Source organism: Acinonyx jubatus, chromosome B4, assembly GCF_027475565.1.
Source record: "Acinonyx jubatus isolate Ajub_Pintada_27869175 chromosome B4, VMU_Ajub_asm_v1.0, whole genome shotgun sequence".
NCBI lineage: Eukaryota > Metazoa > Chordata > Mammalia > Carnivora > Felidae > Acinonyx > Acinonyx jubatus.
Window position 1 is genome coordinate 113,080,242 of NC_069387.1, and position 13,944 is coordinate 113,094,185.

Sequence of the window (13,944 nt, forward strand, 5' to 3'; positions counted from 1 at the left end):
CTCCATTGTATATATATACCACATCTTTATCCATTCATCCATCGATGGACAGTTGGGCTCTTTCCAGACTTTGGCTCTTGTTGATGCAAAACGTAACTTTCCTTAGGGTGGTTGGGGTAGGCGACACTGAGCCAGTCACCTAGGAGCGAAGAAATTAGCTGTGTGTAAGGGACCACATAAAGGAGAGCTAGAGCAAAGGCCCCAGGTGGAAATCATGGCTGATACGTGTGGAAAACAGCAAGAGGACGGCTAGAGCAGAGTGAATGAAAGACTTAGTGTTCGGACAGGAGATCAGAGGTGTCACCAGAGGCCAGGCCCTCTAGGCTTTAGAGGCCCCTGGGAGGAGTCTGTGTGTTCACTCTGAGCAAAATGGAGATGCGTTGCAGAGTTTTGAGCCAACTTAGATTTCAACAGGTCACCGTGGCTGCTGTGTAAAGAGTAGATACTCAGGATTAAGAGGAAGAGGGCCCGGTGTAGTGGGCCGAGTAATCCAGGTATGAGGTGAGGATGGTCTGGAGCAGGTGTGTCAGAGCAGAGGTGGTGGATGTGGTGGGACTAGCTGTGTACTGAAGGGAGAGGCGGCACCATCTCCTTCCGGATTGGACCAGGATGTGGCACGAAGAGAAGACACAGGACGGTTCCAAGGTTGTGGCCTGAGTGAGTGGGAGATGGCATCAGGAAAGCTGTCGTGGAGCAGGTTTGGGTCGAAGATTCGGGGAAAGCACAGAGGCAGAAGGAAAATTTTTTATTCTTCCACTTGTACGTTAAAAAACTGTTACTGGGGGCGCCTGGGTGGCACAGTCGGTTAAGCGTCCGACTTCAGCCAGGTCACGATCTCGCGGTCCGTGAGTTCGAGCCCCGCGTCCGGCTCTGGGCTGATGGCTCAGAGCCTGGAGCCTGTTTCCGATTCTGTGTCTCCCTCTCTCTCTGCCCCTCCCCCGTTCATGCTCTGTCTCTCTCTGTCCCCAAAATAAATAAATGTTGAAAAAAAAAATTAAAAAAAAAAACTGTTACTGAACTTTATGCACTTAAAAATCACCTGGGGCAGAAACTGTATGATTTTTAAAATGAGGGAGTGGCAGAAACGGGGGAAAGAGGGCCAAGGAGATAGAGGGGGGTAGAAGGTATTCCACAGGTACTGTTTTGTTCAGGGGAGTATGTAAATATACTGTAGCTGTGTGCTAAAAGTTTTAATTTAAATATGTATGTTTAAAATTTATCAGTAGACTATCTACTTTTAAGCGGTGGCAGTGGGAAAAGTAACAAAAACTTAATTAGTTCACTGAAAGTCAGGAAGGACAAGAAAATATGGTCTGTAAAAAACTGAACAAAGTGAGGAACCAAAGAAGTCCTAGTCTGAGAAATGGGTAGGAGGTACTACCATTTGCTGACACGAGGAAGGTTGGGCAGCAGGGTTTGTGTCAAGAACTGGATTTGGGGTAGAGAAGAGAGAGAGAGAAATACATCTGATTAGGTCATGTCAAATTTAAGATTCCTATTGGACATCACAGGGGGAATGTCACATACATAGGTAAATACGCTGTAATTAAGTACATAGTTAAATAGTTAAATATCTTCTTGACTCTCTTTGCTATTTTAAGCTTGTTTTAACTTAGGGGTACTAAGTATACTAACTATATTAAATGTTTTAGGGTTTTTGTGTGTTTTCAAGGCTGTTTAGCAATGCATTTGAAAACTGTGGACACTGCATTGTAGTGACCAGATATAAAGGCAGGTGGCAGAAATACTATCTATTATAGAATTTGATTCAGATTTTATAGTAATTTTGTTTGTAGAACTCAGGAAGAAATGGTAGGAGATGTATCTCTTTATTTCCTAGATTCGATTAAGTACAGTGAAATTCTGTTTTCTTAGCTCTGGCAACATGAGTAAAATTGAAGCTCAAGTTATACCAAGGAATCCTGACCAAACACAGGAAACCATGAGATTAAGGGATGGTGTAACAAGTGGATGCCCTGGAAAGTGCTTTTGCTCTTGGGAGAGTATTTCAACTACTCGTAGTGGTCAAGCTTGTTTTTCCCATACAAGTTTGATATATTCCAGGAAGCCAGTAGTTAAAGTAGAGTAGTATTGTTTGTCCTCACTGATTTTAGTGATTTTACTGTTGAGAATTCGGTGTTTAGAATTTTAGAAACTTTAATGCTTCTCCGAAATATTTGTGTGGAAGTCATTAAAGTTGGGTTTTGCAGCTTCACTTTTTCCTATACGACCTTTTGGTATAAACTTGATGCTTCCCATCAACGTGGGAAAATATGATTACTAGCCGTTGATTAAGACAATAAAAATTATTTAATGAGTATCTTTGGTTTGTGTCAGTATAGAAGAGATGTAATTTCTGAGGCCTGTATTCTACTTTGAGAGAAGCTGGAATATAAGGAGTGTTGGTCGGGTTTTAGATAACCCATCCAGCGCAGCTCGAGAGCCACAGGGTTGAACACAGCCATAGTCTTTTAGAGGGCACAGGGGATCAAGATGGGGAAACCAAGATTATTCAAAAACACTGAGAGCGGAAACACAGAGTTTGGATGTGGTAGAACCTGGAATGGAAGAGGCAAATCCAAAACGAAGGAAAGAAAGGGCAGGCGTGCTCTGAAAACCAGAGTGACTCTTGCTTTTAGTGACTTCCGGGCACAGATGTACCAGCTGGTCACCTGCGCTTAATAGTACAGGTGTGTTGTGTAAAAAGTGAGGAATTAAGACATATACACATGAACTGTTTATTCCATTCTATATGAATAGAACATTCTGCCTAGGTAACTTCAGTTTTAATAACAGAATAGGACCCAGAAACTTTTGTAGTATACTATTGTCTTTCAAGAAAATGAAGAGGAAATAAAGTATATATTCACTATCTAAAAATGTTCTCTGAATTTGGTACAATGTAGTGTGGAGTCTTTAGGGTTAAATGCGTCACCCCCTTCAGTATCTAGGTTCTAAACAGGCTACAGCCCCATAATTTGGAAACCAAGTTTTTAAAAACCTTTGAGAAAACTTTTCAAAAGTCATGGTGTTAACCATGACAACTGGCTATTTTCCAAATTCCATCATGGAACTAGGTTGGTTCACAAAACTCAGAAAGGAATTTGAAATAATATACTCTAATATTATATCTAGTATAGTTAAAGTTATTTTATTTATAAATTTATTGGTTAAAGTCGCCATTTTATTTTTTATTTTTTAAAAATTTTCTTTTTTTGAACGTTTATTTATTTTTGGGACAGAGAGAGACAGAGCATGAACGGGGGAGGGGCAGAGAGAGAGGGAGACACAGAATCAGAAACAGGCTCCAGGCTCTGAGCCATCAGCCCAGAACCTGACACGGGGCTCGAACTCACGGACCGCGAGATCGTGACCTGGCTGAAGTCGGTTGCTTAACCGACTACGCCACCCAGGTGCCCCTAAAGTCGCCATTTTAAATCAATTATTCATTCATTTATGTGACACATTCATGAAGGAGGAGTGGAAAAACTAGGAAAGGCAGTAGTCCCTCCTCCACGGGGAATACATTCTAAGACCCCCAGTGGATGACTAAAACCACAGATAGTCCTGGACCCTATATATACCATGTTTTTTCTTCTGCACATGATAAAGTTTAATTTATAAATTAGCCACAGTAAGAGATTAACAACTAATAGTAAAAAAGAACAATTAGAACCGTATGCTGTAATAAAAATTGTGTGAATGTGGGTCTCTCTCTCAAAATATCTTACTGTACTTCAGTTACCCTTCTTGAGATGTGAGAGGATGAAATGCCTACATGAGGGATAAAGCAAGGCGAGTGACATAGGCATTGTGACCTAGCGTTAGGCGACTCTTGACCCTCTGACAGTGTGTGACCACAGTTGACCAGGGGTAACTGAAACCATGGAATGCAAAACCATGGTTAAGGGGGGGGCTACCGTAGCTGATTTAGACAAATTATTCAAGAAATTTTGTCATAAAGGGAAGGGACAGGGTATCCTGACTGGCCAGTGTAACTATGAAGTTCCGTGGAGGAAATGATGTCATGCCATTTGTAGATTTGTCTGATTTTATTGTATCTTGAAATTATTCTTCTCCCCTTTATTCCAACACTGTTGCTACCCAGTTTCTCAAGGAGGCCAGTGAGACCAGAAGGTTCTGGCAAGTGACAGTATTTCAGACTGCTTTGCAATTGTATCCTTTTAGTTCAGCTCCTTGTGATTTTAGTTAATACAGGTCCAGTTCCTGTTCATCTCGGAGTGAACCAATGTTATCGAATAGCTAAACACCATGAATGCATACCCTAAAATGCTTCTCCCAAGTGTCTCTGAAGAACCTCTGCCTCAGACTAGGAGCGTCTGGGAAGGTAGACTGTAGTAGGTCACCTCAAGCACAAAATCTTTGTGAAACCTTTTTATCTTAAACATTTTTTAAAATTTCTATTCCAGAATATATTCATATTTGTTTTGACATATAAATGTTTATCAATTAATAAAATCGACCCTCCAGGAAAATACGCCATGTTTATCTTGTTGCTTGCACACTGATTGTACCCCAGGGAATGGTTCTGCCTCAGTTTTAGGAACTGGATGTATGGGAAAGAACACTGGCTGGGCTGGGGATGGAAGTATTTGGGTAGCCCCATCTTTGCCATAAATTAGCTGTGTGACCTTGGGAAAATCGTTTGAAGCTATTGGTTTCCATTTCCTTTATATGAATGAGGAGAGTTGAGTGGCCAGACTGGATAATCATAAATCCCCTTCCTCCTGTCATTCTATAATGACATAGACTCTGGCATGCTGGACCCATGACCTCAGGCCCAGGTGGTTGCACATTATAGACATAAGATCCAATTTGTACAACTTTTTGCCCTTCTTTACTACTTCATGATTACAATTCAGTTTTGATTATTGAATGAATAAAGATGAGTGGGCATCTTGGCATAAGTGGTTTATACATTTTTCCTTCCCTTTCCTACCCAGATGGAAATATGAATTAAGTCCAGAGCCCTTATCTGGCAAATAAAGAAATGGACATAAGGTTTTCATGAATTTAGTCTGCTTTCATATTCAACAGTCTCATCCCTTCCCCTCAACCTGTATCCTCCCTGATAGAAACCTAGCCACTAATACAAGTACTAGCCAAGGAAATATTCTCCCGTAACCTCTACCAATAGCCAAAACGTTACATAAACTTTTTAAATAAAGACCGCCATCAAAGGGCAGTACTTCTAGGCTCATCCAAATTGCTATGTAAAGCACATTCTCTAAACTAACCAAACTGTACTATCCATGAGAGCAAGCATCCCTCTTCTTAAGCTTCTAAGTTATTTCTCCAGGCTTTACCAAATTGTGCTTTCTCTTAAAGTAGGACATTCTGTGCCCCTTTGCAAGCTGGTGTGACTAACATTGCTAGAATTGCCAAAAAGAGGAGAGAAAGAGAGATAACTGAGGTGCTTTAAGAATAGGGAATTTCACCGGGCTCTTTGCAGAATACAGTGTGGCTGATATGTGTATTATTATGTGGAAATACTATCCCCTACTTCTATGTGGTAGAATGGTCTCCACCTCAAGGTCATACTAAGTAAGTGAAGGCTAGACCTCAAACCTAACAGTGAACATAGGCTGGCCATAGCCCCTGCTTCCCTCAATCATTACTGCCTGTCACTCCTTCCCCACACCTGCACTGTATGTTATGGTGATCAGTTACCTGATGTACAAGTGTGTCTGGATTTCTGCCCTGCTTGAGAATGAGGAATATTCTCAAGATCACACTTCAAGAATGCAATGTAAAACTCCCTTGTCTTGAGCTAAAAATATAGAAACATTTTTAAGTGACTAAATCTCTGAGCTTATAGGTCTTAATTTTTTTTTTCTGACAGAACAACTTACAAATGGCAGCCAGTGACATTTTCCCCCAGTCTTGCATCTTAGAATAGCCAGCTGCTGGTTTTCTAGATCTTTGAAAGATGCCTTGAATTCAGAAATCTGATGCGGGGAGTGGGGGGTGGTTGGTTAGTATTTGCATTACTGAAAGTACTTTTATGGAGTGATAATGCAAAGGTTAATGATAGCAAACTGTCTTTGTCCACAGCTGGAATTGTACTCAGGTGTATCTACCTTTAACACCTGCCCTCTGCCCTGTTCACATGGCCTTGTAGCCCCTCTTTGGAGCTGTGGCCAAGGAGGAAGGGGAGAGTGACTCCATGGCTCAGCAGAGGAGGAAAGTTATAAGACTTGTGCAATCAGACAGTTCCCTGATGTTTGGCTTTAGGCTCAGGACAGGGACATTAATATTTCCAGTAGAAACTGGCTACATACACAAGCACCACTGAAGGACCCTGCCCTGGCTGAATGTGAGTTTTGCTTGGAGATGCAGCATAGTTTGGTAGAAGGGTCACCAGCTCGAAAGCCAGACCAACCCAAATGTGAATCCCAACATTAGCCCTTACTCTGCTGTGTGACTTTGGGCAAATTATTTAACTTCTTGGAATCTCCATTTTCTCATCTGAGTAACGGATGTAAAATGTAATGTAAAATGTACATTGAAGGATTGCTAAAAGATTAAGTAATGAGAAAGCAAAAGACGATAGCCACTTTGGGAAGCAGTTCTGCAGTTTGTTAAGAGGCTAAACACAGGGCATCTGGGTGACTTGGTTAAGCATCTGACTCTTGGTTTCAGCTCAGGTCAACTCAGGTTTGTGAGTTTTAGCCCCGCATCAGACTGTGCACGGGCAGTGCAGAGCCTGCTTGGGATTCCTTCTCTCTCTCCCCCTCTCTCTCTGTCCTTCCCCTGCTCCCTCTCTCACTCTCTCAAAATAAATAAATAAGCTTTAAACAAAAAAGCTAAACATAGTCTTACCACATGATCCAGAAGCCCTCCTCTTAGGTATTTAGCCAAGGAAGTTGAACGCTTATGTCCGTACAAAAAACCTGCACACTAGTGTTTATAACAGCTTTATTCATAATTTGCCAAAAAACTGGAAGCAACCAAGATGCCTTTCAGTAATTGAATAGATAAACTGTGGTACATCCACGTGATGGAATATTTTTCAGCAGTAAAAAGAAACGAGCTATCAAGTCATGAAAAGACATGGAGGAAACATATGCATATAGCTAAGTGAAGAAAGCCAGTCTGGAAAGGCTACATACTGTATGATTCCAACTGTATGGCATACTGGAAAAGACAAAACTGTAGAGACCTCAGTGGTTTCCAGGGGTTTGGGGTAAAGGGCTAAGCAATGATGAGGTGAAGCACTGAGGATTTTTAGGGCAGTGAAACTATTTTGTATGATACTGTAATGGTAGATCCATGGCATTAAGCACCTATCAAAACCCATGGAACGTACAGTGCCAAGAGTGAACCCTAATGTAAACTGTGGACTTCAATAAACACGCAAAGAAAGTTTCCTCAAAAGATCAAACAAAAGGATGTATCTAAACGACCTAACCTACTAACTAGTATATGCTAGGCTCTAATAAATGATAGATATTGTTATCACTTCTATTCTTATTCTAAGTTCCAATAGTATCATTTAGACATAGTTTCTGTCTGGGTTAGATGTATCAGTTTTAATTAAAAGTGATAATATTACTTAAAAATCTAGCTGGTTACCAAATGAGAATTAGTTGTCTTTTATAATCATGGATTGGTTCAAAGAAGCGTCTGTTTTCTCCCCCTGCCACCCATCCTCTGCTAAGTTAATAATTTGTTGCCAAACCCAAGCAAAGCAAACGCTGGCTCAGGCACAAGTTTCATTGAGTTTTATTTCAGTCCGTGAATTACGGTTGGTGTAAACTCTGGGTCTGGATTTGCTTAGTTATATAATGCAATATATAAGGTCTTGAGTTGATTTTGCCATATATCCTGTATTGTTATGTAAAATTCTGCCTTTAATCAAGAACTGCCCCGCTACAATATCCTTATTTGTCTTGCATGAAGTTTCTCCTCTTTGTAAGTTTTTTTTGTATGGTTCAAATTAGTGTGGGAAGAATAGGCAGGAAATATAAATTTAAGTGACGCGTGTTAAGCACAAAAGAATTATATGACAAAGCATTAAAATGGTGCACATTTTAAATTTGCCGACATCTGATAGAATACAAGGGGTTGCATAATTAAATAAGAACTGACACCTATTCTGTGACTGAAAATCGAATGTGTCAGAGTCTCTTTCCTTTTTTCAGTCGATGCTAAGAATCTAGCCATGCAAAAATGTCCAAAGTGGCCAAATCCCACAGAATCCAGTACAGCAATGCAGAGAAGTTGTCAAGAACATGCACTGAATAGTCTTTGGGTTTTTACTGAGCGCTGCAACTAAATGCTACATTTATGTCCTTGTCCTCTACCTCTCGCTTGGCAGCTTTTCCTTGGCTCATTTTAGAGACATGGAACTGCAAGCAGTCAGGGGAAGTTGGGGCAGAAACTTGCGCTCTCTCTTTTCCTTTTCTTTTTCCTGCACATATGTGTGCCTTTATCCCTTCTCTCACATTTACGTTATCCATGCCTGTTGGAAAAGTCTTAATGACCAGTCTAGTTGGTTTCTAATTTTTTTTAACGTTTATTTATTTTTGAGAGAGAGACAGAGTGTGAGTGGAGGACGAGTAGAGAGAGAGGGAGACACAGAATCCGAAGCAGGCTGCAGGCTCCGAGCTGTCAGCACAGAGCCCGACGCGGGGCTCGAACGCACGGACCGTGAGATCATGACCTGAGCCGAAGTCGGACGCTTACCGACCGAGCCACCCAGGTGCCCCTGGTTGGTTTCTTTTGTCCCACCTCTGTAACTATTTTAGATTGAGGTCTGTAGCTCATGTACCAGAGTCTGTATAACAGATCATCTCAAAGCCAAAGGGACCTCAGTGGTCCAAGCGTCAGCAACAGGGGCACTTGCCGGCAGAACTAGGGCTTGCCCTGGGTTCTGTGGATATTGGGGAACCACTGGACTGTGGAAGGGTATGGAGCTGAGCCAGGGTGGGAGGCAGGGTGAGCTCAGAACTACCCAGGAAAGGGAAAGAGTATGTGTTTGAAGAAGAGGTATTTCTGGGGAATCTGAGAGCAGATTGTAGTTCAGGGCAAGCCAGAACCACCCCCTCCCCCATCTGCTGAGGGGGTCACAGAAAAGAAGCTGACTTGAAGCCACAGAATATTGCCTGCAGATAAATGCTCAAATCAAAGGGTTGGACAGGTAGGGGAAAGCAAAGTCAGTAGTCGGAGCCTGGCGGTCATATGAGGTTTCTCAGCTGCCTGGCGACTCTCTGGTGGGTCAGTGCCAGCCACCAAGTACAAGCCATACTTTGGTGCTGGCTGTAGACATACTGTTTTCTCATAACTACTGTCATTCAAACAGGATCTAGTTTCCTGGCATGAGCAGATTGTTCCCACTGAGCACACGCACTGTGCTGTGAGCAAGGCAGGGCAAATCCTCAGAGGAACTGGATGGATTTCTCATTCTGAGATAAGGAAGGGGGTGGAGAGGAGCTGACTTCACCTTCTGTTTATGCAGGTTCTGAATAAAATGAGTAGAGCCCACACTCCACCCCCCCATCCCCCAGAATAAATAAGGTTCAAGTGGGATTACCCAGTAGAAATCTAGTGCAAGTGCATTTCGACTTGTTTGAGGGATCTAAATATTTAATCTCCCTTCGTCATGAATCCTAGAGTCATGTGTAAGTGCTAATGACCAAGGCCCTGAAAGCAAACACTGGAACTGGAGTCAGAAGTGTTGCAACTAGTACAACTTCTGCTGTGACGTCCTAGAAACTTTGGAGTATGCCAGAGGAAACAAGCCTGAAAACGTGGAACTGGCAGTCAGGAGGCCTGGGTTCTCCAGCTCAGCCTGAACCCCAGGGCCTCTTCTGTCAAGTAAGGACATGGGCAAAACATCTCAGAGGACAAGTCGTTTTTCTATCTTGCAACATGATAGAACCCACAGGGGTGCATGAAATCAGCCACACAAATTGTGAAACCTAAGTTCATGGTTCCATTCATTCTCTGATAGTGGATCAATGCAACTGTGTCTTCAGAATAGAAAATGCACTAGATGACGATCTGGTATCTGTGACCCCCACATTTGTTCAAGTTATGCCAGTGATCAAAAGTTTGGCTTGTCACGGCTTCTCCACAGAGATTGGAATCACCCCCCTGGGGGCTTTTAGCAATCTGCAGGGGTGTTTTTTAGATGTCACAGTGATTAGGGGCAGGGAGGTGTGGGTGATATTTGATGGGCAGGAGCCCAGCTGTTGAACAGTACTCTGGACAATCCTGCAGAGCAAAGAATTATCCCACAACTTGCACGGCTTTCATATCAGCTGCCAGATATTAAATGTAACTTTGTTTTCCGTATAGATGTGTATTTTTCACGTTCGAAAATACACACTGAATTTTCCAGGAATATGTACAAGTAGAGGTAAGATTGTACTTTGTTTTCTTCAAAACTTTACCAAGAATTATTCATCATTTCAGAAAAATCAGATCACCAATAGCAAACACTAATGATGTTTGAGTCACCAACACAGCAATAACACAGAATAGTCTGTGTTATCGATGTCACATTCGTGGTGATTCCACAGGTGTATGAATCTGAGGCAAAATTGCTTTTTAGAAGAGTCATGCAGAGTATTTATATATTGACATATGTATCATTTTATAGAAGTTATTTTCTTTTCATTGCTCCTTTGTATTATAATTTGCATATTGTTTAAAAATATTGGTAGGTTTTTTATCAGTCAGTAAATATACTATGATAAAAAGTTTTTAACAAGGCATTGTATCTGATTGAATTGAAAACCACTGGGCCAGAGGATCCTAAGCTCCCTTTTAGTTTTAAAATTCTGTCAGCGTATGTGATTATTTAATCTGATGCCTTCATTTTTACTGGTGAGTAAACTGAAGGCTGTTAAGTCTTTCATGCATTGCATTCGACAGAGATTTACCGATGGTCTCCTAGGGAGATGGGCATGTAATTGTGTGCTATGCACAAAAAAATGTGATCCTTGTCTACAAGGAGCCTTGGGTCTGGTAGCCAAGATGAGGTAGATATATGCCAAGAAATAGGAAAGAGAGAGAAGAGAGAGAGAGAGAGAAGAAAAGAAAAGAAAAGAAAAGAAAAGAAAAGAAAAGAAAAGAAAAAAGAAAAGAGAATGAAAAAGAAAGAAAACCCAGTAATTGGTTAGTAGCTTAGCTGCATCTAGAACCCACCATTGCTGTGAGGGCTGGTTCTCTCTCCCTGCCCGGCCTGAAGGGGGGGCCTGACATGATAAGGCCAGAAATGTTTCTGGCTCTGATCATTGGGTACGTAGGCAATATCCCACCAACTAACGGAACGTGATTTTAATTTACTTTCTTTTTCCGAGTAACAAAGGCCCAGGAGTAGCTATTTAGCTCACCACCCGTACCGCTGCTCATGCATGAGGGTAAGAATTGGCATGAGGACGTCAATGGTGAGAGGGGAGGGGGCACAGAAAGCCGGTTCTAGAGCGCCGTCCTCTAGTAGAAATATAATGCAAGCTGCAACGTAAGTCACAAACATGATTTTAGATTTTCTAGTAGCTCCATTTAAAAAAGTAAGAAGAAATGTAAAATTAGTCTGAATAATATAGTTTGTTTCACCAAATATACCCAGCATATTAGCATTTCAATAACAGGAAAGGAATGGCAAACAAGTATTAATGAGATACTTTACACTCTATTTCTCACTGGGACTTCAAAATCTTGGTGTATACTTCACACAGCCCTCAATTCGTGCAAGGCTCATTTCACACATGGCTGGTGGCTCCTGTACTGGACAATGCAGCTCCAGGGAAGTGGCTCTCAGCGCCTTTTCTGCCTCCACCTAGTTCAGCCATGTAGGCACCCCATCCATGACTTCCCATCCCGCGCAGTGACTCCCATCTAGAGGATGCGCTCCCGTGAGATGACAACGGCTGGGGATGGGGGTGCCACAGTGGCATTTACCACCACCCGCCTCCTCCCTGTGCTAGCGTCAAAGGCGCTGAAAGTACGGAGGGTTTCTGCGAAGTCTTGCTCACATAGGTCAGTGTGCTAAAGAGCCAGCCCAGGAAGGGAGGGCTGATGACCTGGAAGCCGGGGTTGGGATTTGGAGAAGTGGTTGAGTGCCAGATGCTCAAGGGCTCAGTATACAGAACTTGACTACAGAATGTCACAGGTTTACTACTTTTTAAGTAATTTATTTTTTCTTCTCATCTTCATCTACTCATTTGGTTCATTTGTGCAATGCACGTACAAAAGGAATCAGACCAGGTGATCGTCGAAGGCCCTTCCCTGTCCAGGTTACTGCCCCCTCATTTGTAAAGGGGCCTATCAGAGTCTCTGACCTGGTGTTTCAAAGGACTGTTCCTGGCCAGGCCTTGCCTGGCCCTGAGGTATTTGAAATGTGTTTTCATAATTCCTAAGAGTTATGTTCAGGGCTGTGTGTGTGTAGGGATGGAGGGTATGGGGGGCAGAGAACGTGGAGCCTGGCTGGGCAAAGTGCTTTACTTACATCGTCCTACTGAATCAATAGAACAGCCACTTGAGGTAGACGGTATAGTTATCCTCATTTTCCACAAAAGGAAGTATGGCCAAAGAGGTTAAGTAACCTCCTCCAGGTCCCAGTAGCTGTCATCTTTATATTTATGGTTGCCAGGCAGAATTTTCTTTCTTGGCAGTAACCTGCCTGCCTCTGCGTGCTCATCTTTCTTTTCCATGCCACATCCTTTCCCCACCCCTCACCCTCCACCACATATGTGCTTCAGGTGGGAGTCCCTCATCGTAAAACATGTTGAGGGCTTCTACTCCACTATATGTGGCCCTCAGACTTCTAAACTGGTTTTCCATTTGATGGCTCAGATTCCTTTTTTAGGAAGCTCAAGATGGGAATGTGGGACATTCAACTTCTGTCAGGTCACCATTCAGCCAGTGGGGGATCCCATTCGCCTGTCATCTCCCAGGGATCCAGACATGAGAGCAGCCTTAGGGATCCATAGGAAGAAAAGCTGCTTCCCAAGACCAGAAGGGGGCTGCCTGGCCACTTAGGCAGGGCCTTGCCGATGAGCAGAGCCTTGCCGGAACTCCCCCCTCCAGGTCTGTTCCTCAGCTTTGCATGTCAAGGGTAATCTCAGACTGAGGGCAGAACAGGCTGGGAGATGGCGTGGGAGAAGCTAATTCATGACACCCAGTCTTAGGAGAGACTAATGTATAAATCAGAACACCTGTTCATTAATGTGCTGGAAGGCACAGATATTTATGTCTGCAGGCAGGCCAGCATATTTTTATTTCCACAGAAAAACCTTGCATTAGGAGCCAGATTTTTATCAGGAAGTTGTGTACCACACCTGGAATCAGAACTAGGAGAGTTATTGTTGAAACATTTAAGTATTTATAGTTGAAGAGGATGTGATACAAAATGGCATTTCGTGAAAAAGGTCAGCCTCTCTTCCAGGCCTTGCCTCTCTGTCCTTAGCCCCTTCCTCAGAGGCAACCCGTATTCCCAATTTCTTCCACAAGTTAGATTGTCTGAGGCTGTATTTCCTGAATAGGGATGTGCCCACTGCACAGGCCTTTCTTGCAACGTTACTTATGTTGCAGGTAACTTGCGTCTTCTGGGTGGTCTCCCTCCCTGGACCAGTTTTTTCTTGACACATCAGAGGGTCGGGAGGTGGGAAGCGTGGAGATGATAGAGGCCAGCTGGGGAGAGGGGCACGCAGGGCTTGTGGAGTGGGAAGAGCTCTACTGTCCCGGGGAGGGTGTGGGGGTGAGTGAGAAGAGAGCTATCTGGTGACAGTGCAAAGGAGTGTACCCAGGCCCCTGGCAGGAAGTGGACGGGTGGTGGGTATTTCTCTAACCACTCCCAGCCTCTGGGGAACAGGGCAGGAAAGAAAACCCCAGAGTGGGAGAGACAAAGGGGGGCTCTGCCCCTTCACTGTCTTGAAGGGGGCAGCAACCCTGCCCCAGGAAAGCACCCCAAAG

At 43.1% G+C, this 13,944-nt stretch overlaps 1 protein-coding gene and 1 pseudogene across 12 annotated transcripts in view; one reads left to right on the top strand and one right to left on the bottom strand.

Moving 5' to 3' along the window:
- Positions 1 to 11,506, bottom strand: part of LOC113602856 (60S ribosomal protein L18a-like) — a 35,829-nt pseudogene extending 24,323 nt beyond the window's left edge.
- The window catches only part of CRADD (CASP2 and RIPK1 domain containing adaptor with death domain), a 269,785-nt gene that overhangs the window by 224,416 nt on the left and 31,425 nt on the right, over positions 1 to 13,944 (top strand). The window lies entirely within an intron of this gene.